The following is a 27,320-nucleotide window of genomic DNA, read 5'->3' as shown; positions in this document are numbered from 1 at the left end:
AAAAGTGTCTGAAATATAACTCCCTCTTAAAATAAGATGACCATGGAAATAAAGCAAAATGATGGTCAACAATAAAAAAGGAAATTTTACTCCAAATTAGAATTATGAGACGAGGAGAAAAATGTCATCATGAAAAGAGATTTAAGAAACTGAAGTGTTAGTAATGTTATTACTGATACATAATCAATATCTACCAAAGATATAAATCTAATAAAATGGCGGGGTGTTATAAATCTAGTGGGAAACAGAAAACTGAAGATACAGTAAGCAAAATCAATAATTCAACTACAAAAAGTTCATAGGGCTCCAAAATGCAATCAGGCATACAGATCAAAAGACATACGTTCCAGTAGATATGAAAATACCCAAGACAAACGCTATCCAGTGCAAGTATAAGAAAATGAACACAGTCTTCTGAGGTTGTGTGGGAAATGCAGACTGTAGTTATGTAGTAGACGGGGATAATAGCACAGGAAACAATGCACGTAAATTGTGGAATGGCGAAACATGACTGATCAAACTAAAAAACACGTGAAAAGGAAAGTGGTTATTTGATGTAAAGGATGAAACTGATATAGGACAAGAAAGTGACACTGATTAAATAACACAGACAGTGAAAGACGTGAACAGGCAAGAGAAATGTGGAGAAAATGTGACAAAAGTCAGATAAAAAATAAGGTGTAATCCCTTTGACGAAAATGATAAGATATATCAGAATTAAAACAAGAATGAAGTCGGATGATGACAAGCCACGAAAACGATGAGAGAGAACACAAGGAATAAACTTGACGAAAGACAACACTACATGCAGACAATACCTAACAGCAGACACTTTGATGAATGCGAATCACCCACTGATGAATGTGCGAGTATTCCCTTGTTTGGGTTTGCTTGATGACAGAGGAAGGTATCATAGGGGAAAATGTGAATACGTTCGTCCAGAATAATTTGATGAAAATGTGACGAATATCACATCTGGACATGAGGTGAAGAATGTTGGTATGTACAATCCTCATGGGTTAACCTTGGCACACCTGAGGGGCTAGCCTAACCACACACCTGCTTGTATATGAATTACAGGAGGTGCAAGAAAAATGAAAAGCGTAGAACGGAATACCTAGTAACAGTAAAATATGTAGGAAATACTAGAAACAAAATTGGGAACAATGGAACTGCAGGAAGGAGAAAGATAAAATGATACTGAAACATGATTAGGAGTGTCAGGAAGATTTGATCAGAGGATGAGACTATATAATTAGAACCAATGCCGAAAGAAATACCAGAGTGAACATGGCTTAGAAAACAGGGGGAGGGGGAGGAATGAATGATGAGAGATGTATCATTATGAAAAAAAATAAATGTATGGCCGGATGATGAATATGGAAGTTAACACGGTCAGCGTCGACCACAAAGCTAAAACGAAATGATGACATAAACCGGCTCTGGCGGGGATATAATTCATATAAAACGAATCAAAACCGAACACAAAATGGGAACGAGAAATAAAACAATGACTGACGAGAATATACCAACTTCAGAAACACACCAAACCAGTGGAAGTCCTGCTTTACACGAGAACCAAATAAGGAAAATCTTGGCAGATATTGGAAGAGAGCACAACAGTGAAAACACTCAACATGATTGAGACAAAGGAGGAACCTTGGGGAAAATCAGAAATAAACCAGCGCAAGGCGGCAAACTGAACAGCAAATTGAATGCAAACAGAAAGTTCGAAAAACGTCCAAGGAGAAATGAAGGAAAAACGAATCCATGAATACATACATGCAAGGTCTAATATGTAAGAGTTCTAAAGTCAAGGTAAATCATGTTAGTGAATACATGAGGGACAACAGCACACATCTGATCAGCATGAGAGAAACGTAATATCAGTTAGAAAATGAGAACCATAACAAAATTTTTCCAGCGAGAAATATTCACAGCAACATAAAGCCAAACTCACACAAGACAGTGTAGCAATATGTGTACATTATAAAGCAGAAGGAAAGCAGATAATGGAAAGATGAGCTACAATATGTGACTACAATAAATGTGACCACTAAAAACAAGCTGAGTAATGTTCAATAGATTAAGAAAACATTATAGAGAAATCGGAGCCGATGAGTGAATGGACATATGATATCAAATATCATTTCAATGAATGGCAGAAAGTAGGAGTAGATTATGCATAGGAAATGCAGACACAAGAAACAATATAGACGAAATATATCAGCAATTTGCACACCCAACCCATCGTACTCCACGCTAGGCAGAGTAAATAGATGAGATACTGTGTGGCTCAGGTAAGTTCGACAGCCAACTATCATATCTGGGCACACAGGACACCACGGAGAGTGATGTCCTCCGTAATACTAAAGGAAGACTCAACCTCCTAGCACAGCAGAGTTACATGGAGGACCCGCTGTAGTCGCTGGGTTCGCCTTGGATTTAAATGGCAGCGAAGCTCGATTTAAATGTCTAACGTCGCTCCAAGGTTAAAAATTCCCGTGACGCAATGGTTTCAATTATATATATATATATATATATATATATATATATATATATATATATATATATATATATATATATATATATATATATTTTTTTTTTTTTTTTTTTTTTTTATACTTTTTTTTTATACTTTTTTATACAGAATATATATATATATGAAGTGAGACGGCACAGGCAACTAGATAAATGCCATCTCATTAACACTATGTACGTTTATACCCTAGCCTAAGCCACGCACTCAATTCATCGACCAACCCCTAAGGGAGGATGAACAGCTGGGTTGACTGTGTAACAACAGCCACAACCAGGATTCGAACCTCTATATATGTACAGCCACAACTACGATTCGAACATAAATATATCACAAAAACGTTGTACTTTCATGTCGCAAGATACAAGTGTGAGAGATAGTGGTTCACTTTTTTTTTAAGAGAGAGAGAGAGAGAGAGTAAGGGAGAGAGAGAGAGAGAGAGGTAGCAGTAAGAATGTCTCGTGGAATAGGGGAGAGAACCAGAAGTGAGAATACGCAGGTGAGAGAGATATTCAGTGGGGAAGAGACTCGGTGGGAGAGTGCCCAGAGATGGTCAGTAAGGAAGAGAAACAGATGCGACAGTCCTCAGTGGTGAGATAGTCAGATAGAGGGAGAGAGATAGCACTGGGATTGCCCCGTAGAGAGATGGTCACTGGCAGAGAGAACTAGAAGTGAGAGCAGCCACTGACGGGATAAACCCAGTGGAGGAGAGGACCCAATAGACAGATGGTCAGTGCGAGACAGAACTAGAAAGAAGAGAGTACCCTGTAAAGAGATGGTTCTAAGGGGGAAAGAAAAAAAAAGATCCTTGGACGTGTGGCGAAGATTCACATGTCTCTGGGGACCCACACCGTCACCTTCGTCGTTATCTCAGTGGTGTATAGTCCCCTCGTAGACTCAGGTCTGCGTCCTGGCCGCAGGAGGAATTATGGGAAGAGCGGTGATTGGGGGGTCGTCACGATGAGGTGAACGTAGTGAAAGAATGATGAGAGACAGGAATGAGGGTCGGGGGGAATATATGAGAACGAAGTACGCAAGGAATGAAAATCCTGATTAAAGCAAAACTGTCAAAGATGAGAAATGGAACTAAGGATAAAATTATAACCGGTGATAAGAGGTATACACAGAATATAACAATAGCAACTAAAAGTGCGAATGCCTTCGAAGATGAGGACGACAATCAAATCAGTATGAAGACCAATGACATAAAGAAGAATAAACCTCAAGATAAACGATGAGAAAAGGAGTAGAGAATGGGAGGATTACTGAGGTACATGACCAGAGCGGTGGTAAGGAGGGGGAAAGAGTACAACTGGAGCTGAAATGTTGATCTGATGGTACAGTATTCAAATGTTGGGGCAACGAAGGAAGGGGTGTGTGGAGAGGAGAGGAGATGGGTAAGAGGGCGAGACTGAAAAGTAGGGAGAGGTGCAAGGCTCTAGGAATAGCATGTGACCCTGGGTAGTCAGAGGAGTAGAGGGAGGAGGAGGAGGAAGAGGAGGAGGAGGAGAGGAGGAGGAGGAGGAGGAGGAGGAGGAGGAGGAGGAGGAGGAGGAGGAGGAGGAGGAGGAGGAGAAGTCCAGCAGTAAGGGGAAATTAAATCCCCTCTCCCCACCCACTCCCCACCCTTTATACTTGTATTACGTAGATTGCATCGTCCTCCTCAAGAGCTGGTATTGGATGGATCAAATCATCTCACGGACTAGAAGCCCGCAGGGAGAACCAATCAGAGCAGAATTCGCGTCTGTTGTGGGCCTGGTCACACACACACACACACACACACACACACACACACACACACACACACACACGAGAGAGAGAGAGAGAGAGAGAGAGAGAGAGAGAGAGAGAGAGAGAGAGAGAGAGAGAGAGAGAGAGAGAGAGAGAATGCAATGTTAGGTAATCTTGTTTCTACTCTTAATTGCCACCTTTATTTCATTTCACACAGTCTTTATAACTCATACCCGTTTTCCTTCATGACCAATGTTGAGTATTTTTTCGCTTTCGTTGACATGAAGCATATTTCCACTGACAACTTTTATGTTTTTGATGTAAAAGTCGAGCCTTCGTAAGAAAAAAAAAAAAGAAAAAAAAATCGAAGTTCGTTTCCATATATTGACTCACGAAGCAATGAATGTATTCCGTGAAAATGTTATGGCATCGTGTCTAGAAGCAGAATGTATTGTCCCCCCCAACGATTCCAATAAGAGCATCAAGGCACTGTAACGGCCGAGAACAGTGCCAATAAGAGTGGGAGAGTTAGAGGAGGCAGGAGGAGAGAGAGAAGGGGAGAGGAGCAAGGTAGTCTGGGTTGAAGAGATGAGGAAGGATTGTGACGGATGGCGCGGTGTAGAGCGGTGCCTCTTTCTAAAGTTGAGGGCCAGTATGGGAGGTGGTTGAGGGAGCTGGTTGACAGGAGTGGAGACTCATTCTGGTGAGGTTTGAGGTCTGGTATGGGAGGTGGAGGGGAGTCATTTCGGTCTGGGTGATGACTGGTCTGGTGAGGTTAAGGTCTGTTATGGAAGGTAGGACTGGGAATAGATGAGTAAGGAGGCGTAAAAGGATTTAGTGATGTTGAGGAAAGGGTCAAGGAGGTGGTAAGGAAAGCTGGTCGAGGAAATGTATAATTATTTTGGTGAGGTTGAAGACTGGTAAAGGAGGTGGTTGGGGAAGCTGGTTGAGGAGACGTACAATAATTTTATTGAAGTTGAGGTCTGGTATGGGAGGTGGTTGGAAAAGGCGTAGAGTCATGTTGGTGAGAGTGAGGACTGGCATGGAAGTGGTTGGAAGAAGTGGTTGAGAGAGGTGTAGAGTCATTTTAGAAAGGTTGAAAGTTAGTATGGGGTTGATGGTTTATGGGATGTACAACAAGGGTTTCTTTGTGAAATTGGGCGTTGCTATGGGAGGTAAAACAGAAGTGCAAACGGGTCTACTTTTTTTCTTTTGTGTGTGTGTGTGTGTGTGTGTGTGTGTGTGTGTGTGTTACGGGAAGCGGTAGGAAGAGCTTTGTGGTTAGGGTAGATCTGGCTGCATTGGCGTGGTGTAAATGGAAAGGGAAATACATGGGTAGGTTCCAAAGAGTACGTTGAGGTTTTGGGATGGTGTGTGTGTGGGGATAGAGCTGTAAGGCTAAGGCTGTAAGAGGAAAGAGGAGAAGGAGGAGGAGGAGGAGGAGGAGGAGGAGGAGGAGGAGGAGGAGGAGGAGGAGAGACGGAGGAGTAAGAGGAGGAAAAGGGAGCGTAAGGATGTCTTAGGGGTATGAAAGGCCCTGTGGGTGGGGAGTACTGTGTTGTGGAGGTCAAGGGTGCCTGCTTGCCGGAGATATCGAAGGGAATGCGTTAAAGATGCTGCACGTTCAAGAGGGAAGGACTTGGTCTGCCTTGTGGTGTGGAATAAAAATGCCTGTTAGGAAGAAGGGGAAAACCAGGATTGCTTTGGGGTGGAAGTGCTGAAGACCAGAGCTCCTTGGGGAGAAGGGGTGGAAGCAGGAAATCTGCAAAAAAAAGAAAACCTGCAGAAGTGATGAGGATGAGAGAGGAAATTCTGGGAGTGAGAAACGAAGGGAATACTCCACCAAGTCACTGCGATAAAAGAAAGAGGGAAGAGGCGGGTGTGTTCCAGGATGAGATGGACAGAGTGGAATGGATTCGGACACCGGAGGCCCAGAGGAAACAGCCCAGAGGCTGGTGATAAAACAGGGATACAGGAACGTTCAAGATAAGCCAAGGGAGTAGGATATATACATATATATATATATATATATATATATATATATATATATATATATATATATATATATATATATATATAGGGGATAGGGGAGAAAGAATACTTCCCACGTATTCCCTGCGTGTCGTAGAAGGCGACTAAAAGGGGAGGGAGCGGGGGGCTGGAAATCTTCCCCTCTCGTTTTTTTTTTTTAATTTTCCAAAACAAGGAACAGAGAAGGGGGCCAGGTGAGGATATTCCCTCCAAGGCCCAGTCCTCTGTTCTTAACGCTACCTCGCTAACGCGGGAAATGGCGAATAGTTTGAATGAAAAAAATGAATGAAATATATATATATATATATATATATATATATATATATATATATATATATATATATATATATATATATATATATATATATATGCGTACAAGTATTCTGGGATCTGCCATCATCCCAAAATCAGCAACGAAGAATCAGTCGTTGATGGAAAAACTAAAACTGCAAAAACAATAGTATGTGGAAATTCCTGAACCATGAGGATGTATCATGACACAACGCCATGAAGATGGCTGAGAGATTCCCAGTACCTCAGACGATAAGCGTAAAAAGGGAAGAAAAGAGAGTACAATCCATCGTGAGATAACCCAAGCACATTACCACGCCGAAGGAGGCCGCAATACTCCGGAGTCAAATAATTCGTCCGTACCTCCATGTTAGCGGTAATGGCGGGAGAGGGGAGGTGTAAAGTCAGGCACTGTCTGGGTGGGAAACGCCAGGATTATTTGATCATGACGTGCAAACACAGCGTTCCTCCCGATTCCCACACCTTCCTCCCGGATGTTGCGTTAATATCATCCACACAATGGCAGGTTGGCAATCGCACCAACTTCTCAACGAAATTTTCATTAACTGGTACGTCTTGTTAGAGGTGAGCCCAATCGTCTCGGGTGTGGTGGCGAGCGATATAACGAATCAGGACTTACGTTTGTGAACCACCAGACGTTCCTCGACGATGGTACAGCGTGACATTTATGGATTCCAGGATATACAGTGACTGAGAGAGGGATAGGTAATTCTCTATTCGATGCCGGAGGATACTTCTCCACTGGGAGAAATATCAAGTCTCGCGTCTTCCTCGATGAATGATTAGCTTGGAGGAAAGATAAGGTGCAATAAAAATGTTATGTCAGGGAATCATTGGCCCACTAATTCTATACATTCGAAAAATCACGTCAATCTACAAAGGTCTCAACAACACAATCGGTATCACAGCTGTTGAAATCATTTTGTCCGAAGGCAGCGTTGCCCAACATGAAGTAAATGAAATGCGGGTGACGTATAGCGTAGACTTTTCTGGCAACAGCCTCAAAGTCCGTGAGTTATTTTCTTTTAACACACACACACACACACACACACACACTGTGACCAGTGCCATTAACAGTGTATCATCATTTTGATAATCGTCAAGAATTTTGTCATAGATAACTCTGCAATTCCCTAGAGCAGACGTAAAAGGTTTTACCTTTAGTATCAGAGCCGAACAACTCTGACGGTGATATGGCCTTTCAAATCACCCTCACAATAGCTTCCAGGACTAGACCACACTATCAACCACGTCACCATAAACCAAGGCAAGACTGTGGTCGTGTATGGCACCTCCCCTTCCAACCACGTCCTACTTTCTACTCTCAGACTAGGTTCCAACTCCATTCAAGGTGTTCAGTCCGCCAAGTTTCTCGGGATGTCACTGGACGACAGGCTAAGCTGGATGGAACGTGAGATTACCATCATCAAATTTTCCCAGTTATCGTCTCTGCAATTTTCGTCGACTCAAGACACTTAGTCAGGTTACATCTGACTTTAAGAAACTTTAAATCTGACCTTAAGAACATCTACACAACGCTTATGCTGCCTCGATCTATTTATGTCCTACCCACATTCCAAACACATCAAGGATTGCCACCGAAAACGTAAGATCATCATCATCATTGCTTTCCATACACCTTACCAAGAAGCACTCAGCACACACTGGTCCTTCCAACTCTCTCCAACAATCACCTGGATCTCGTCCTCCACTTCGGTAATCCGTTACTGCACCACTGTCGCCACAACCACCTCCTGATACAGTGAAATCCCTCGTCTACGAAGTGAAGTTCGATACCACAAACGTATCGAGCTCGAAAGACCTCATGCAGGCGCCTCCAAGATCAGGGAATGCTGCCTGCGTGTCGTAGAAGGAAACTATGAGGGCTGCGGAAGCGGGTGACTGGAAATACTCCCTCTCTGTATTACTATCCAAAGGAAGGAACAGATCAAGAAGGCCAAGTGAGGATATTTCTCTCTAAGGCTCTGCTATATATATATATATATATATATATATATATATATATATATATATATATATATATATATATATATATATATATATATATATTCCTCATATCAAAGGAAGAGACGAGAGTTCACAAGAAACCCCATTTTCAGCTGAGCTTCCCTAAAGAAAAAGTTTAAGTCTTCAGTATTCATAGCACACGTGATGCCACAGCGGGTGCAGCGCTTTCGGCTGATGAAGACAGACGGAACGCGGTAACACAAGACGGAGGACGAGTGAGGCTAAATATTTCTCATATGATGAGTAATACTCGAGTGAGATATATAACCTGGGTATTTGTAGAAAAAAAAAAGAAAAAGGGATGTATCTCACTCTACATTTCGTGGGAGACAGTTGATCTGTGAAAGGATGCTTGTACAAGAACACACACACACACACACACAGTCATACATACGTGGAAAATAATCATCAAGACACACACACACACACACACACACACACACACACACACACACAAGGAATGTAAAGTCTTCGAAAACATTCCACTGTTATAATCTATCCATTACGGTAATAAGCAATCATGACGATGCCTCAATTATGACAGTAGCAATCTGGTCATCATTAGGCGATAATAGCCTTAAACCTGAAACGTGACCAGATAACACTGCATAAGGTATTAACAGGTCATTACTAACAGCATTCCCAGTCTACGTGGCAAGACCTGAAGATATTTGGCGTCAAGAAGCAAATCAATGCTATGTCTGGAGTGATCAAGGAAAACGGTGGCATAGAATATTGACCTCATATTTCGTTCCTATGTGACGGAGTTTCAGGTGTTAGGTGTCCAGTTACTGTGACTATGGCACGGGGACATCTTAAAAGAAAGAGGATGGTTTATGGTAAACAATACTGATATATACCAACCAGTACGAGCACACGGTGAAAAATGATGGAGGACGAGCAGTACGACAGTGAAACTTATACATGAGGCACTGAAACTTAACCCCCGCCCGCCCATCACCCTGCCTTTTGGACTGCACAGCTCTGGACCGAACCCCCCATGTGACCCGAACCCCCCATGTATCCTGTCATAATACGGTGCTATTACGACCTCCACGAGGCCTGTAGTTACAGTTTCCTCGGTCGATCATGCTGTGACCATTCACAAGGGCGGTGGTGGTGTTGACGGCAAAGCCCTAGGTTCACAGAGATACCGCTCTCTCATCACAAGGTCCCCCCCAGGCACCCAGACAATATAAACCCCTCGCGTGCTTGAGGATATGTTTAGCAGGGAGATTACGGGGTATGAAACGAAGCAGATTGTCCCATTGTCCATTAAATAGGAAACAATCCTGTGAGTCACTCGCATTCCGCTACACTGACGGCGAATTTAACACCACACTCCTCCTTCCCTGACGGACATGAACATTCCGAGATTTAGGATGCCTTGCAGAGAGTGAGGGACGGATCCCTCCGGAGGTACGGAGGTCGTGGCAATAGGGGACATGGTCAGGAACCCATCTAGCAAGACGGTGTCAAACCAACAGTGAATGGCCAGTGATTGAGGGGGAATGTGTGAGGTGTTGTATGAAAACTGGAATCACAAAGACACAGGAAAAGACACGGATTTATGAGCTGGTGGTCCAAAAGCACGAGTCAGGAACACTGGAAAACGTCCTTTAAGATACGTGATCATATGATAGAGAAGAAGAACGAGAAGAAAAAAGGACTTCATAAAGAAAGCTTTAGACATGAAGATAAATGCCAAAAAATATATATTCAAATCGTACAGAACCACTCGTAAATATACAGAATGGAAAAAAGTAATTCAGGTACATTTACATCGAAAAATAAAAAAAAAGAAATATAAGTAAGTTATGTGTAGGAACATAGATAGACAGTTGACAGATCTACAGATGAGAGAGAGAAAACAAAGAATGTGTAGATGGCTTACATGCACAGGAAGCAGCATGGTGAATATCATGATAAACCACTATAGTATACAGGCGACTACAGAGCAAATCAGAACCAGTATTAAGAGTAACAGAGCAAGAAAAACTAAGTGGAGGAAGCTTAGCTCTATGGCGAAGGGTTAGTGGGACACATCAAAGAGGGCAAGTGGCCTGGGAGCGCAGCAGAAAAGGCAACAAAGGCAAGGAAACAGAGAGGCCCACAGTGATCCCGGCTTCACACAGGCGAGGAGCCCCATTTCCTCCCCTTGTGACGCCAGAGAAGCACCTCTTGGTATAGCAGGGCGGTGGCGATGACGACGGACGCAGTGTCCACAAAAGACACTTTTCACGAGCAGCTGCGGCCGCGCATTCAGAGAGAGAGAGAGAGAGAGAGAGAGAGAGAGAGAGAGAGAGAGAGAGAGAGAGAGAGAGAGGGTCAAGAGAGCATGGCCCTGAGTGTTGGGGGGTTATTAAAACGAAAAGTAAATGGGAAGCAAATGAAAAGCAAATAGTGAAGGTATGGTGGGCGGTGGGCGGCGGTGGGCGATGGCGGTGGGCCTCACGGCCTGCCCATCTAACCTACCTCTCTCTCTCTCTCTCTCTCTCTCTCTCTCTCTCTCTCTCTCTCTCTCTCTCTCTCTCTCTCTCCACTCTACACGGGATGGCTAAGAATAATATTAATTAGCCCCGCCTGTGGCTGCTCATTAACGACATCCATGACCCGAGTGGTTCATAAACTCGGGGCCTGCCCGTGGGAAATAAAAGGAAGCTCGTTCGACGCATCTCTCTCTCTCTCTCTCTCTCTCTCTCTCTCTCTCTCTCTCTCTCTCTCTCTCTCTCTCTCTCGACGACACTACCCCCGCCTGGGTACAGAGGGTTAGCGACGGCTGCTCAAGTGAGCCAGGATTTCAGTGGCTGTCACAAATGTCACTTCTTTCGACCAGGTGGCTGTCTATTTTCTATTTTTTTTTCTTCTTTTCCCCGTTTCCGTCTCCTCCCACAAGTGGGCAACAACTGGCTTTCAGTCCACGTACGCACAATCTCCCCATCTCCCACACAACACTTGACCTCACACACGACTCATGCCAGGTAATTCTCCATGGTCCTGCGTCCAGCGCTGTACCACACTAGTCCTGACGCTCGGCAAACTCCCGCATTAAAGCACTCGATATCAGGTAAGTAATCTCTCTCTTTTCTCTCTCTCTCTCTCTCTCTCTCTCTCTCTCTCTCTCTCTCTCTCTCTCTCTCTCTCTCTCTCCTGTGGAAGAGGCAAACAATCCAGTGGCGAACATGGCTACATTATACGACAAAGTACGGTATCCTAAAACTCTCTACCCTTTTTAATGGGTAGAAATGATGTACATGTTCAGTTACTTCTAGCAGCAAGGATGCGGAGGAGGGCTCCCCCAGGAGTGAGAAGTAATCTAATGAGCCTTTACTCCAAGTGATACAGCCATGCCAAAGGTGACAATTCACCCGCTGCATAACCTCAAGCAGGCTGAGTCCATAACACCTATAATGAGCAAACATATTAATGTTTGAGCAAGCAAAGTACAAAGTGAACAAGCAAAATGACGACAGTACGGCCGGCAATCAATGATAACAGGAGCAATTGACTGAACTAGGTGAGCGAGAGCCTTAGTTATATCATGTGGAGGCCTGAGTACACACTCATATGTACTCTGACATTATAGTAACACCGTGCGGTCATAGACGAGGGGCCAGAGAGGAGTGTGGTTGGCGAAGAGACGGCGGCATAGGCATGGTTAAAGTGATCGCGGCAAACGCGCTCCACCTCTGAATGTTGGATGACTCCAAAGGGCGTCCAGCTCATTCACCGACGTCAGCACAAGATTACGTGCCACAAAGTGACATTAACACGAGACCATGCGCGACACACGGACGCCCAAGCATGATCATGTGCCACACACTGACATTAGCAAAAGATCATGTGCCACACAGCGTCGCCAAAACAAGATCATGGGCCACACACCGGCATAAACATAAGATCACGTGCCACATACCGATATAAACACAAGATCATGCGCTACAGAGTGACGTCAAAACAAGATCACGTACCACACACTGACATAAACACAAGATCATGTGCCACATACCGACATCACTGGATCATGTGCCACAAACCGTCATCGACTACGCAAGCCACAAGGATCACACTTTATCTTACACCAGCAGAGGCATAATGTATCATACGCCAGCAGGATTACAATGCATCATACATCGGTAGGATTATAATCCATTATACACCAGCTGGGGCATGATACATCACACAACAGACCAGCAGGAGAGAAGAGAGAGTAACACACTAGGCAGACCAATATATCCACACTGCAACTTATGCTATTCAGAAATAGTTTGAACGCGTGGTGTCCTGCGCTGAGCTGCACACATGAACCCATTTGAGCGCGTCATTACCACCCTTTACCACGATGCTACGACCCGTAAGCACGGCTTTACGACCCTTGAGCGTGGTGCTACTGTTGAGCACGACTTTACGAACGATGAGCTGATCTATGACCTTAAGACTTGAGCATCAGTTCAAGGACGAGGCCATCCTAAAGGGTTGTAATTCTATGGTCAACAATGTCGCCATCTCTTTGTATCTTCGTGCTCAAAGGTAGTACCATCCAGCACAAGGGTAGTACCATCCAGCACAAGGGTCGTATCGTCGAGCTCAAGGGTCGTGTCGTCGTGCTCGAGTAACTGATAAACAACAGGGGTTCTTCGAAAATGGACCCCCAAGCTGAGACACATCTGCTGCACTTTTGCTTAACTTTTTGATGAATTCGTGATCTAATTACGTCTTCCTTTCCCCATGATGCATAAGGAGAGAAGAGGAGCTCATCCGAAGGCGGTAACTAGGAGTTCGTTAGGATTAAATGATCATCTTGATGAACCGGCTAATCACCCACCCTTGCTCCCTTTGCTGTGGATTATAACTTTCCATCTGGAAATGTGTCCGTGCATCAGTCTCAATACTCCTTCCTTCCCCTGCTACTGACTGTAGCGTAGCCTATAAGCTGGAAGAGCCTATCCAATGGTGTCCTGTAGTATAACGTATTTCCTTCGCCATCAAGGGATTCATTGCCACGCCACGCACAGCTGTTGCTCACGTGGGGTAAAACTCTCTTATTTGGTAAGGTATGTGGAGCACGTCGCCACCATATTATTTCCTTTAGTGTGAGCTTTCCCCAGTGACACACATGAGGGCACATTTGTTGTGAGAATCCTTCAGTGACACATGACCTCACCTTGACTGTAAGTCTTCCTCAGTGACACATGACCTCATCTCGACTGTATGCCTTCCTCGGTGACACATGACCTCATCTCGACTGTAGGTCTTTCTCAGTGACACATGACCTCACCTTTACTGTAAGCTTCCTTAGTGACACATGACCTCACCTTTCCTGTAAGCCTTCCTTAGTGACACATGACCTCACCTTTCCTGTAAGCCTTCCTTAGTGACACATGACCTCACCTTTCCTGTAAGCCTTCCTTAGTGACACATGACCTCACCTTTACTGTAAGCTTCCTTAGTGACACATGACCTCACCTTTCCTGTAAGCCTTCCTTAGTGACACATGACCTCACCTTTCCTGTATGCCTTACTCAGTGACACATGATACAGCCCCTCTCGCGAGAGCCTTACTGAGACACACATGACGCCACCTTTCCTGTAAGTCTTCCCCAGTGACACAGGACGCGGGATACTTGGTATGCCGCCGCCAACCCGCACTCACCTCCCCGTCCATGCATATATGTTGCCTATTATATGTAATATATGTAGATATGACATATATTTCCATGTGTGTGTGTGTGTGTGTGTGTGTGTGTGTGTGTGTGTTTACGTATTTGTACTGTATGTGGAGGGAGTTCTATACTCGTGGGGTCTTATATTTTGAACTATAAGTCTTTAGACTCCTGTATGTTGTCCATATTCATTCTCTGATATATTCCATTAGTCCACTCATCTTGCATCGTAAAAGTGCAAATTTTCTAACAAGTTTCTGACTTAATTTCATATCATGACTTCTGATTATTTTATTCACGCATCTTTAGAAGAATCATTCACTGTCTACTTTACCAAACTCTTTTAGAACTTATAGGTTGTGATCAAATCACTCCTTCTTCTTCTCTCTTCCGTGGTGAACAGGTCAAGGCCTCCAGTCTCCTCCTTCTGTAACTTGAATTTCTTAATTCAGGTTGCCATTTTCAAGACATTACTTTATGAGATATTCTTGCTTCTTTAAGGAAAGTGAGTAATTGTGAGAAACATATTAAAATTCTGGCCGACGTAGGATCTTAACAGCACGCTGAATATTTGTTTTCTTATCCATGAACTTGAACGTTGTTCTAATATTTGCCAGCTGACAGTCCGCCTTCCTGACGTCAGGCAACTTCAGGCTACACTGTAAGTTCACAAAGTCCCCTTTAGCGAGGCTGTGTCATCGTCATTGGACAGAAGGGAACGTAAGTCTCCTCGAGGACCTTCTCGTTACAGAAGAGGGCATCAGTTCCCGGCTCTTGCGTGGATTGCAGCCTCAAAGCAAGTAGTGATCCGTTTACTTCTGTAGCCTCACACCATCATTCTAAGTCCTCTCTCTCTCTCTCCCTCTCCTTTCTCTCGTCCTTAGCGGGCGGTGGGGATACACCAAGACGTGCGTGTGGTGGGTCCTTTTCTCGATATGGCCGGAGCGGAGGAGGAGGAGAAGGAGGAGGGCGATGGTGTGGCGCTGGCAGGCGCGGGTGTCATCTTGGAGGGAAAAAAGAGAGTGCTTACGGCAGGACCATTGTGGGAATTACCACTTAATGAGTCGGGCTTCAGCACCGGGCACTTCGTTAGATTACCTGGAATTGTCGCGTTTGTCCTTTTCTCATTTCATTCCTATGTCTGACCACTGCCAGCCATCAACTGCTCTCTTAGACCACCTCATTCTCTCACAATACAATAGCAGATGCCCTCAAGACCATTTTGGCAGGTTGATGATAAAAGGGGGGGGGGGGGAACTTAGAAAAAAAGGAGAAAGTCGTCATTAAGAGAGCAGTTAAAATCGTTTAGTATTCTGTGCCAGACGAGTGGGATATTGAATGGTGGGCGGCAAATTATGAAAGCCTCGGCCCAGGAGAGGCAGAAAGTAAATTGGGTTTTCCCGGCCACTTACCTCTCATTCTTTCCCTTATTCCTCACATTTCTCTCACAACTATTTCTTGTTTTCTTCCCCGTAAGACGCAACTGTCTGCGTGTCGCTTTGATTACGTTTTCTGTTTATTTTACGTGTTCTACTTTATTCCCTCTACCACTGGAAATCACTTTACTTTATTTCCACTACCACTGGATATAGCTTTACTTTATTTCCATTACCACTGGAAATCGCTTTACTTTATTTCCTCTACCACTGAATATCGCTCTACTTTATTTCCATAACCACTAAAAATCGTTGTACTTTATTTCCTCTACCAGTGAAAATCGCTCTACTTTATTTCCGTTACCAGTGGAAACCACTTTATTTCCCCTGACATTTGGGATTCAATATACCTTTAAGAATGTCCTTTCATTCCCCGCCAAACAAGTGTACTTACTAAGGTATTTCCTCATTGCGAATTATACACTAGAATGTCTCTATTTCCACCCCATCATCTATTTCCGCCCTCATCAAACAATATAAAGCACTGTTTCCTGCGTTCATGTCTCCTTATTCTTCTAGATCGCAAAAACAAAAACGATAGGACAAATCAAGCAAGTTCACGTTGAACATAAAACACTTTTCAAGAAAAGAAAACGTCAGTTAAGATGCCTACGTTGAAGAAAACAGCGAAAGACACCCTAAATGATCTTGTAACTATGACATAAACAAGAGACTCGTCACCAGGTGAAATGAATCCACACAATTCATCTCATGACGGTAGAGACAAACCATAGCTATTAAGCCGTTTTCTTTCAAGGCCAGACTTACGGTCCAGCTCCAGTCCCATTAGATACGGTCCAGCTCCAGTCCCATTGGTTACGGTCCAGCTCCAGTCCCATTGGTTACGGTCCAGCTCCAGTCCCATTGGTTACGGTCCAGCTCCAGTCCCATTGGTTACGGTCCAGCTCCAGTCCCATTGGTTACGGTCCAGCTCCAGTCCCATTGGTTACGGTCCAGCTCCAGTCCCACTGGTTACGGTCCAGCTCCAGTCCCATTGGTTACGGTCCAGCTCCAGTCCCATTGGTTACCGTCCAGCTCCAGTCCCACTGGTTACGGTCCAGCTCCAGTCCCATTGGTTACCGTCCACCTCCAGTCCCACTGGTTACCGTCCAGCTCCAGTCCCATCAGTTACGGTCCAGCTCCAGTCCCATTGGTTACGATCCGGCTCCAGTCCCATTGGTTACGGTCCAGCTCCAGTCCCATTGGTTACAGATGATAACCTTATGTTCGACATTGCCGAACACAGTCAAGATCTACTGCCAGCACTAAGTGGGAGGAAAGTACATACAACAGCCTCTCCTGGTGAATTCTGTCCAGGATATGAAATGTGCTAGAAATAAAGATGGTTAAACCCTTGGCTGCTGTCCTCATTAAGCCAGAGCATTCAACAAAGGATTATTGGCTTATGGGATGATCTATCAGCTCCAGCAGGTGAAAGTATTGCCATAGATACATTTAGAAGTGCTCTCAACCAATACCCAACCTAAGATCCAGGATGTAAGTTTGTTTTCACTTTAGTAATTAAATGGATATATCAGTAACATTTAGTCTTTAAGTTATCTACATATTTGTTTTCTGCTCTTTCCCCAGCAAGATCTATGTCTGGCGAGTTTGTATAATCGTCAGTTAACGAGACAGAGTAATTCTTGTTCGTCAGAGAGCTCGCTCCAAAGGAGTCCATCCTCTCCCTGCTACTGAGTGTAGCGCAGCCTTGAATCTGCTAAAAGAATCCCTGAAAGGGAGGTCCTGGGGCAACAAGCGGAACCTCTCCGGAAAGGGGTTTTAGAGGGTAACTATAGAGAGAGAGAGAGAGAGAGAGAGAGAGAGAGAGAGAGAGACAGACAGAGAGAGAGAGAGACAGACAGACAGACAGACAGACAGAGAGGAGTTATAGAAGGTAAGCAAATTGCATTTTCAGCGTGAAAATCAAGCAACGTTCATCCCCTAACCTTTACGTCCAGTCACACTAAATTTTCAATAAACTGTAGGTCGACTGCTGATATAAACCATCTAGCAGAAAGTCCAGACTTCTAAATGGGTCTGTGTAAAAGTCTATTACTAATTCAAGATCAATTACTCCAGGTTTACCAAAAGTTTATATTATGTGAAACTTTATGTGATCTAATCTTCAGGAGGTCAGTTCAGCTCATTCTATTTCACAACATAAATGGTTCCCATCATCCCATCATTTCTGTGTGAAATATGAAATAAGATAGACGTCAGTTTAGCATGTGTGTCTGTAGTAATATACTGAAAGTTCCAGAGTTCCTATGGAAGGCCCCCAACAGCCGAGGCTTGGGCCAACTTATATTGAAGGGTTTCGAGAGAAAAAAAAAAAAAAAAAAAAACGAAAAAATTTTCTCGACTCGAAACGAGAGACACCATAACAGATGAGAAAAAGGAATACTTCTCTCTCTCTCTCTCTCTCTCTCTCTCTCTCTCTCCCTCTGCCCATTTGTTTACGTCTCCATCCCAACTACTGGCGGGAGTGTCATGTCTACAGGCAGGTCTGTCAAATGGTTTGAGAAAGGAGTCGGCACTGGAATCCTTTCGAACACGTTCCATAACAAAGTCCTCTCTTAAGTTTCAGGATATCCTTCAAACTTCTTTTAATTCGATTTCTTTGCATTTCTTAGGTTGTCTTTCTCTACGTTAAGGGTCGTCCTTCGAACAGAACATACAACTCATTTTTTTACAGTGAGGTTATCCTCTGAAAGTCTTTGTCTTTCTCATTATCCATGTATCTTTGCTTCCTAAGCTTCGTATTATTTTATGAATATCATTCTGTCGCAGGAGCTAAAGGAACAATCTATAGCTCAGCTTGGTTGACGCGGCTAGGTCACCCAGCTGGGTGACCCGAGACGTAATGAGGTGCTTCCACTTTTGACGTGACCACAGTCCATTTTCCTCCCACCCCTGCCATCATCCTCCAGCCCTGGAGTATCCTCTTAATGGCTCTATGACGCAGTATTGTGGTAGCAATATATGAGACCAGGAGTGCTCTGGGACCTTGATATTACTCTCTTCCGAGACATTATCACTGAAATTCTATTACCGTCCCTCTCGAAGACGGAAACATTTTCGTGTTGAGGAAGTAAGTACATGAACTATATTTCCTGATTTCATGATAGAATCTTCATTCAATAACTTAAATGGAGCAAAAAATGACCCCCTCGATGGAGATCAATTCTTTCCGGGATTAGTAAGTACGTGATGATGGAAGTTCATGAGTAAAATCATTACCATCAATTCTGGGGACAGTTGTTATTCATCGGTGGCATGGCAGATAAACATAAGTTGTAGAAAGTGAGGGGAGTGTTAATGGCGAGCTGTGTTGTGTCAGTTCAAAGGTTAAGTAAGGTCAGTCTTGTAGGATTCCATCGGGGAGAAAGAGTGGAACGAATTCCGGGGAGCTAGAGAAATGCCCCCCAAGCAACTGTTTCCTTTTTCCAACCAAGGATGTGAAAATAGGTCCATTAACCAAGACAAATTGTGAATGAAAACAGGAGAGATATCATCCCATTTGTGATGCAACAATTGGTCACCCATTCTGCCTCTGAGAGAGTGAAAAAAAAAAATCACTGAAATAGCAGCGAGATATTTTTTTTTCCCATGTCGATCCATCCGAGATGAGACTGGCTATTCAGAAACCATATCACAAAAGGAAACGAAAGATCCTGAAGCCTGTCTACAAGGTGCTCCGTCCAGACCATATGTGAGGTGGGGAACAAAACCATCAGTACAGGCTAGACAAAGACGCCTGAGGATATGGGACGAAGTGAGCCTTCATAAAGCGAGATCGAAGATCGGGGGACGGACGTACGAGGGAACAAGTCTCGTCCGATCATGACAAAGCCCTTATCGCAGGTCGTCAGCAAACAATGTCGTTTCACTAACCCCTTTGAGCACCATGATACACGAGATAGTGGGTACGGCGATACAGCTTTTTGAGCACGACTGTACCATACATGGGTACGGGGGATACGACTCTTGAGCACGACGGTACGGTCCTTGGGTACGACGATACGACCCTTTTGAGCACGACGGTACGATACTTGGGCAGGACGAAACGACCCTTGAGCAATGTAGTGCAATCCTTAGGCATTGTAGCTTAGCCTCTGACAGGATCCTTGAGGGCGATTTTTTCTGTTTATCGATTGAATAACCCTTATCCATTCTCTTCAAAATTGTTGATATATTCCCCCTTCTTTTTTGCGTTCCCTTTGAATGACTGTATAACTTATGCCTTACAAGTCTTTTGTGACATAAATACACTTTTCTATAGTTCCAGGTTATACAACTGCATCACCATTCAAGAACATGCTCAGTTTCAAACTTGTTTCTTTTGTATAACTTTGGAATATCGGTTTCACAAGCCTCATGTAGCATAGCGGCATCCTCGCCTCACATTTACCGAATAACAAGTCACTAAATGATAATAGTTTATATAACCCGGATTTATCATACAGTAATCGCTGGGGCATTTGTTGGATCAATTTAGCCTCAAATAGTTTACGGGGAAACCGGCACAGACACAGAGAAACATTTTATCCCCGTCCATTTTTTCCAAAAAAAAAAAAAAAGGACAAAAAAAAAAGAATTTGGTTACGGGAGTATTATCAAAGAGGTACTGGTTTATGTAATATTTGGGCAAGCTTCAAAGCTGCAGACTTTTGAAGGCTGGTGTAGCATGAACGGTTGTCAAAAGGTAATTTATGGATTCAATTTGATGACGCTGGATACTTTTTCTGTGACCTTCCCGGCCCAGTAACCATTGTTACGTACACTAAGTAGCATTACAGGTCTTTAGCATATGGCAATATGCAATGTACCTTGAGTGGAACGAGGTGCCTGCCTATTCACCTGATGGAAAAAAAAATGATCATGATCGTCAGTCTTATGTTAAGGTTTTCATCAATCCAGTCCTTGTATATATGATTAATGTGGTTACTCTCCTTTCATTATTCCCTTTGCTGCTGGATCGCTGCAAAATATTTAAAAAAATACTTGTAAAAGAAAAAAAGATTAGAAAAAGAAATACGTATATCAATCATCCAAAACACATACACACACACACACACACACACACACACACACACACACACACACACACACATACTTTTCTAAACGAAGGAACAGAGAAGGGGGCCAAGTGAGGATTTTCCCTCTATGGCTCAGTCCTCTGTTCTTAACGCTACCTCGCTAACGCGGGAAATGGCGAATACGTATAATATATATATATATATATATATATATATATATATATATATATATATATATATATATATATATATCCATTGAGAACATTATAGAAGCCAGAGATGTTACTTCAGTCTAATGTTGGTTATCTTACGGGCATCTCTTCCCAACAACCTTTAGTCTCATTGATTCAGAGGTTTATGAAGTAGCCTCATCCTTCCTCTCTGGTTCAAACAAGAGGCTTCACTGGTGTAAGATCCACGGTACAGAAGGGAGATGATGAACCCGGCTGTCGGTCCAGCCACCAAGAACTGTCCGACCAACTTACGAAATCTCTCACCCAGTGTCTTTGGCCGCAAGTCTCCACAGGTTGACTGTCAGGCATCTTTTCTTCGAGACTCACCTTTGCGGATCAAAAGAGAAGGATAATGGCGTTAAACCCATTGCTGTCGGTAATATGCCTCACCGTCAGGCAGCCAGGAAGGCTGTCATAAGTGCCAGTAGTAAGACAGACACCTTACAGAGTCCAAAGAACTTGGTTTTGGTATCTTAGTGAGATCTGAATCTGCAGTTCACGCTACGCGCCCGTAGCCTCGTCCGCGATAAGTCCTTTGTCAAATGTATATCAGAAAGCCCGTTTAATCTTCTGAGAAGAGAAAACGTCATTGCAATCGCTCTCGATCAATATTTTCCCGTCACTCCTCCTTTTTCTGTCATTTGAACCACAGAAGACCATCGACTCTACTATTTCGGTAAAGCACATTGATTCAGCTGATGGGGTCCTCTTCTTCTAATTCGCCCAGTCTCTGAAGCATTTACAACTCGTAAGCTTGTGGAGTGGAATGAACGTTTGACAAGAGTCCCCGTCTTCTGACATCGTTCTTGTGAAAGAGCTGAAAGAATCGCAAGGTCTCTCCCTTCCAAATGCGGGATCATCACCTTCATCATAGAGACTATTGACAGCTTATCACTAATATACCTCTTGGAGCTTTGAATATTAGCCCGGATGACAACTTGCAGCTCGATGCGACCTTAAGTTCTTCGTCCATCGACGTCACTTAAGGCGAAAAGATGGAAGATTCAAGAACGATGGGATCCATGCCACAGATGACGTCGATTCTCTTTCCCTTCTTCACCTGGTGGTCTTACTCTTACCTAGATTCACTGCCGTCACTGGGCTTCATCATCTTACGTCTGTATCAGACTCGAGGAACGACAAAACACTGATGTCTACGATTGAGAAGACATTGAACCTCGACTAAGACGACTCCCGATGGAAACAAGTAACCTTTCCAGTTAAGATGGGCGGTACTGGTCCGCGCATTCTCTCCCCAACTCGCCACACCAGCTTTCTGGTCTTCCTTTACAGCCTCTAGGGATCTGGTGTCGAAAAAAATGCTGCCGAAATCCCTTGCGCAGCTTTATACATGAAAACGGAACCCGATTTCATCTCTGACGACACGGTTAGGGAAAACTCTGCGGATATTTCATACAGACTCGCTTCTCCTCGTACCCTAAGCATATTGACTTGGGATCTAACCCATCAGGGGTACAGTCACCTCAGCCACGCTGGACCAAATTAAGGCTACACATGAGAATGACCGACTTACAAACTATATGGGCCACTCCAGACGGAGGATTTCTTGCCTGCTGTCCCTAAATTCCTCTCTTGGCACTCGTCTTGACTCACATGCTCTACATAAGTGTATAACCCTCGCCCTGTTGCCCATATCTGCACTGAATACTAATGTATCTGTGGAAGAAGGGTGGCTGATCAGTATGGGTAGCATGCATTGAGATGCAAAAGGTTCGCTGGACGGCATTCAAGGTACAGTGATGTGAACGACGTCATTTCAAGAACTTTCCTTTCTATCAATAACTGTTGTTTGCAAGGACAAGTCTCCAGCTTCTCAGGCATGATAGAAGTAGTAAGCAGCCTAAAGGTCTAACATCATTTGCCAGGAGGAGGAGAAGGATAAATATGTGTCTTAACCTTTGCAGATGACTAATTGGATAGGCACTGAAAAAATGGAGGTGGCGCTACAGACTTGATAAAATAGCAGAGGAGAGGCCCCTAGAACCAAAACCCCTCTTTGTTCTAATAGCTACTGTGACACTGAAACTATGTGTAACGAAAGCATTTCACTGTCACCGTGATCCTGGATCCTACTTAATCAAATCAAATGATGGCAAGAGAAAGCAGCCAGCTTTCTGTTTCAGCGGCATGTACAAAGCATCAAATTGGAGAGGAACAATGTGAGTTCAGAAGTGTGGGACGATATGTGGATCAGGTGTTCGTTTTAAAGACAGTATGTGAGAAATACCTGAAGAAATAAATGATTTGTTTGTGGCATACATGGATGTAGAGAAAGCATATGATGGGGTAATAGAGAAAACTTGAAGGTCTTGTGGATATATGGCGTGGGAGGAAAGCTGTTAGAAGCAGTAGGAAGTTTTTATCATGAGAATAAGGCATGTGTACAAGTAGGAAGAGATAAGAGCAAGTTGTTTCAACTGAAGCTGGGTTTGCGACAGGGTTGGGTGATGTCACCATGGCTACTTGATTTGTTAATGGATGGGGTGGTGAGGGAAGTAAATGCGAGAGTCTGGGAGAAAGGGGCGAGTAAGTAGTCTGTAGGGAATTAGGAGACCGGGGAAGTGAGCCAGTTGTTTGCTGATGATACAGCACTAGTGGCACATTCGAGTGAGAACCTGCAGAAGTTGGTGACTGAATTTGGAAGAGAGTGTGTGAAAGAGGAATTTGAAAGTAAATGTGAATAAAGGCAATGTTATAACGTTCGGCAGGGTTGAGAGATAGTTTAATTGGAGTGTGAATTTGAATGGAGAAAAATTGGAGGAAGTAATGTGCTTTAAATACCTGGGACCGGACATAGCAGCAAAGGGAACCATGAAAGTGGAAGTAAATCATAGGGTTGATGAGGGGGCGAAAGTTCTGGGAACACTGAAAAATGTGTTATCTGGGAGGGCAAAAATGGGTATGTTGAAGCATGAGTTACAGATGAGGATTTGCAGAAGAGGGTGGATGTGTTGCAAATGAAATGTTTGAGGAATATGCGTGGTGTGAGGTGGTTTGTTCGATTGGGTAATAAAAAGGTAAGTGAGAGGTGTAGTAATAAAGAGGGTGGTGGACGTACCTGAAGAAAGTATGTTGAAATGGTTTGGACATAAGGAGATGAGTAAGGAAAGTTTAACAAAAACGATATATATGTGTCAGGATTGGAGGGAATAAGGAGAGGCGATAGGCCAAATAGGAGAGGGAAGGATGAAATGAAACATGCGGGAGGACAAAAGGCGTGCACAGGATAGAGTGAATTGGAACACCATGGTATACAGGTGTCGACTTGCCGTCAATGTGCTGAACCAGGGCATATGAAGCGGCCCAGCAAAACTATACAAAGGTCTGTGGAGCCTGGCTGTTGATCGGGAGATGTGGTGTTTATGCACTACACATGTCATCTAGAGAATCGATGTAAGCAAACGTGGCCTTCCTTCGTCCGTCCCTGGCACTACTTCGATAACGGCAATCAAATATGATAATATATATATATATATATATATATATATATATATATATATATATATATATATATATATATATATATATATACATACATATATATATATACATATATATATATATATACATATATATATATATATATATATATATATATATATATATATATATATATATATATATATATATATATATACATATATATATATATATATATATATATATATATATATACATATATATATATATATATATATATATATATATATATATATATATATATATATGTACATATATATTCCAGACTATGCCCTGCTAACGCGGGAAACGTCGAACAATTACACACACACACACATATATATATACATATATATGATTACACAGCAAGTTGAAAATCTTTTGGAAGCAGAGCCCTTGGCCAGAAAGATGTTCCTCTCATTACAAGTGCTGGCTGTCGTCTGACCGTCGCAGCGACGATGGTGAAGTGAGGAAATGGAGCAGTCTGAAGGGCAAGGAGGTCAAACATGACAGGGGGAAACGAATGGGAGAGAGAGAGAAAAAAAAAATCGGAAGCCTAAGAAGGAAAAAAAAAAAAGTATTCTATGAAACTCAATTCCAAGAAACGTTCGTAATAAGACGCCGGTCGGTGAGACTGCTCATCATCATCACCCGGACGCATTCGTTCCTTCCCCGACCAATCAACAGGTTCGTTCCTCCGGGGTGATCCCATCCACGTAGTTGACGAACTCAAATTAGAGAAAGAGCGTCGTCGAAAAGACCTCAAGCTAATCTAGGAGCTCTTCAGGGCTGACCCCTAATTACGATACAGAAGTTGCTTGATTCGTGGAGGGAGGGAGAGAGAGAGAGAGAGAGAGAGAGAGAGAGAGAGAGAGAGAGAGAGAGAGAGAGAGAGAGAGAGAGAGAGAGAGAGGCGCAAGGAAGAAGAAATGACTTCGCTCGGAATGAAGAAATTCCGTAAATTTGATTGGAGGAAGACCTGGATTGGTATTAGAAATAATCTAGAAGAAGTAGGCTATAGCATTGGCTGAGCAAGACGTAAAGAAAGTGACTGAGGTATGTGAATGGAAGAAAAAGTTTTGATTGATGAATTGACGTTCAAGTGCTACTACAGTTACACACACACTTGTATCTATCTATCTATCTATCTATATATATATATATATATATATATATATATATATATATATATATATATATATATATATATGAATATACTTGATCAACGTTTAACGCGTTAGCGAGGTTGTGCCGGGAACAGTCGAAGAAAGACCCCATCCGCTCGTCTCTATTTTCCAGTTGTCATATATAATGCACTTCAACCACAGCGTCCTACTCACATCCAGGCCCCACAGACGTTTGCATGGTTTACCCTGGACTCTCCACACGCACTGGTTTTCGTCTACTGTCATCACGGTTAACCGTGTATGACACATCGTTTCAATTCACTCTATCCCGTGCACGCCTTTCGCCCTCCTGCATGCTCAGACCCCGATCGTTCAAAATCATTTTACGATCCATCCTTACTTCAACTTGAATTCCTCGTTCTCGTTCCCTCCACTTCTGACAGATATATCCTCTTCGTGAACCTTTCCTCATTCATTCTCTCTTTATGGCCAAACCATTTCATCACACCGTACTCAGCTCTCTCAACCACACTTTTTTTTCATTACCACGTATCTTTCTTACCCTTTCAGTACTTACTTCATCGAACCACCTCACACCACATATTGTCCTCAGGCATTTCATTTTCAATTCACCCATCCTCCTCCGCACAGTCTTATCTAAAGCCCATGCCTCGCATTCATATTATGATAATGTGTCACCAACGCTGTATCATCAGCAAACAACAACTGACTTACCAGGCCCTTTCATCACCCACAGACTGCATACTCGCCAATCTCATCAAGACTCTTACATTCACCTCCCTCACCACCCCATCCATAAACAAATTATACAACCATGGTGGCATCACACACCCTTGCTGCAAGCCAGCCTTCGCCTGCAACCATCCACTCTCTTCTCTTCCTACTCCTACATATGCTTTACATCCTTGATATATACTTGTCACTGCTTCTAGCAGCTTTCCTCAACCCCAGATGTTCTTAAGACCTTCCATAAGACATCGCTATCAACCTTATCATGTTTTATCCAGATCCATAAATGCCACATACAAATCCATCCTATATTTCTCACACACATGCATCACAGCAAACACTTGGCCCACACATCCTCTACCACATCTAAAACCATACTGTACCTCCCCAGTGTAATGCTCTGTACACACACACACACACAAACACACACACATATATATATATATATATATATATATATATATATATATATATATATATATATATATATATATATATATTTCTTTCTTTCATACTATTCGCCATTTCCCGCGTCAGCGAGGTAGCGTTAAGAACAGAGGACTGGGCCTCTGATGAAACATCCTCATCCAGCCCCCTTCTCTGTTCATTCCTTTGGAAAAAAAAAAAAGAGAGAGAGAGAGAGGGGAGGATTTCCAGCCCCCCGCTCCCTTCCCTTTTAGTCGCCTTCTACGACACGCAGGGAATACGTGGGAAGTATTCTTTCTCCCCTATCCCCAGGGAATATATATATATATATATATATATATTTTTTTTCTTTTTTTTTTTGTCGCTGTCTCCCGCGTTTGCGAGGTAGCGCAAGGAAACATACGAAAGAAATGGCCCAACCCACCCACATACACATGTATATACATACGTCCACACACGCAAATATACATACCTACACAGCTTTCCATGGTTTACCCCAGACGCTTCACATGCCTTGATTCA

This window comes from Panulirus ornatus, chromosome 4 (assembly GCF_036320965.1).
Source record: "Panulirus ornatus isolate Po-2019 chromosome 4, ASM3632096v1, whole genome shotgun sequence".
In the NCBI taxonomy this organism is placed as follows: Eukaryota; Metazoa; Arthropoda; class Malacostraca; order Decapoda; family Palinuridae; genus Panulirus; species Panulirus ornatus.
The sequence above is the reverse complement of the archived record's forward strand: the minus strand, read 5'-3'. Positions refer to the sequence as shown.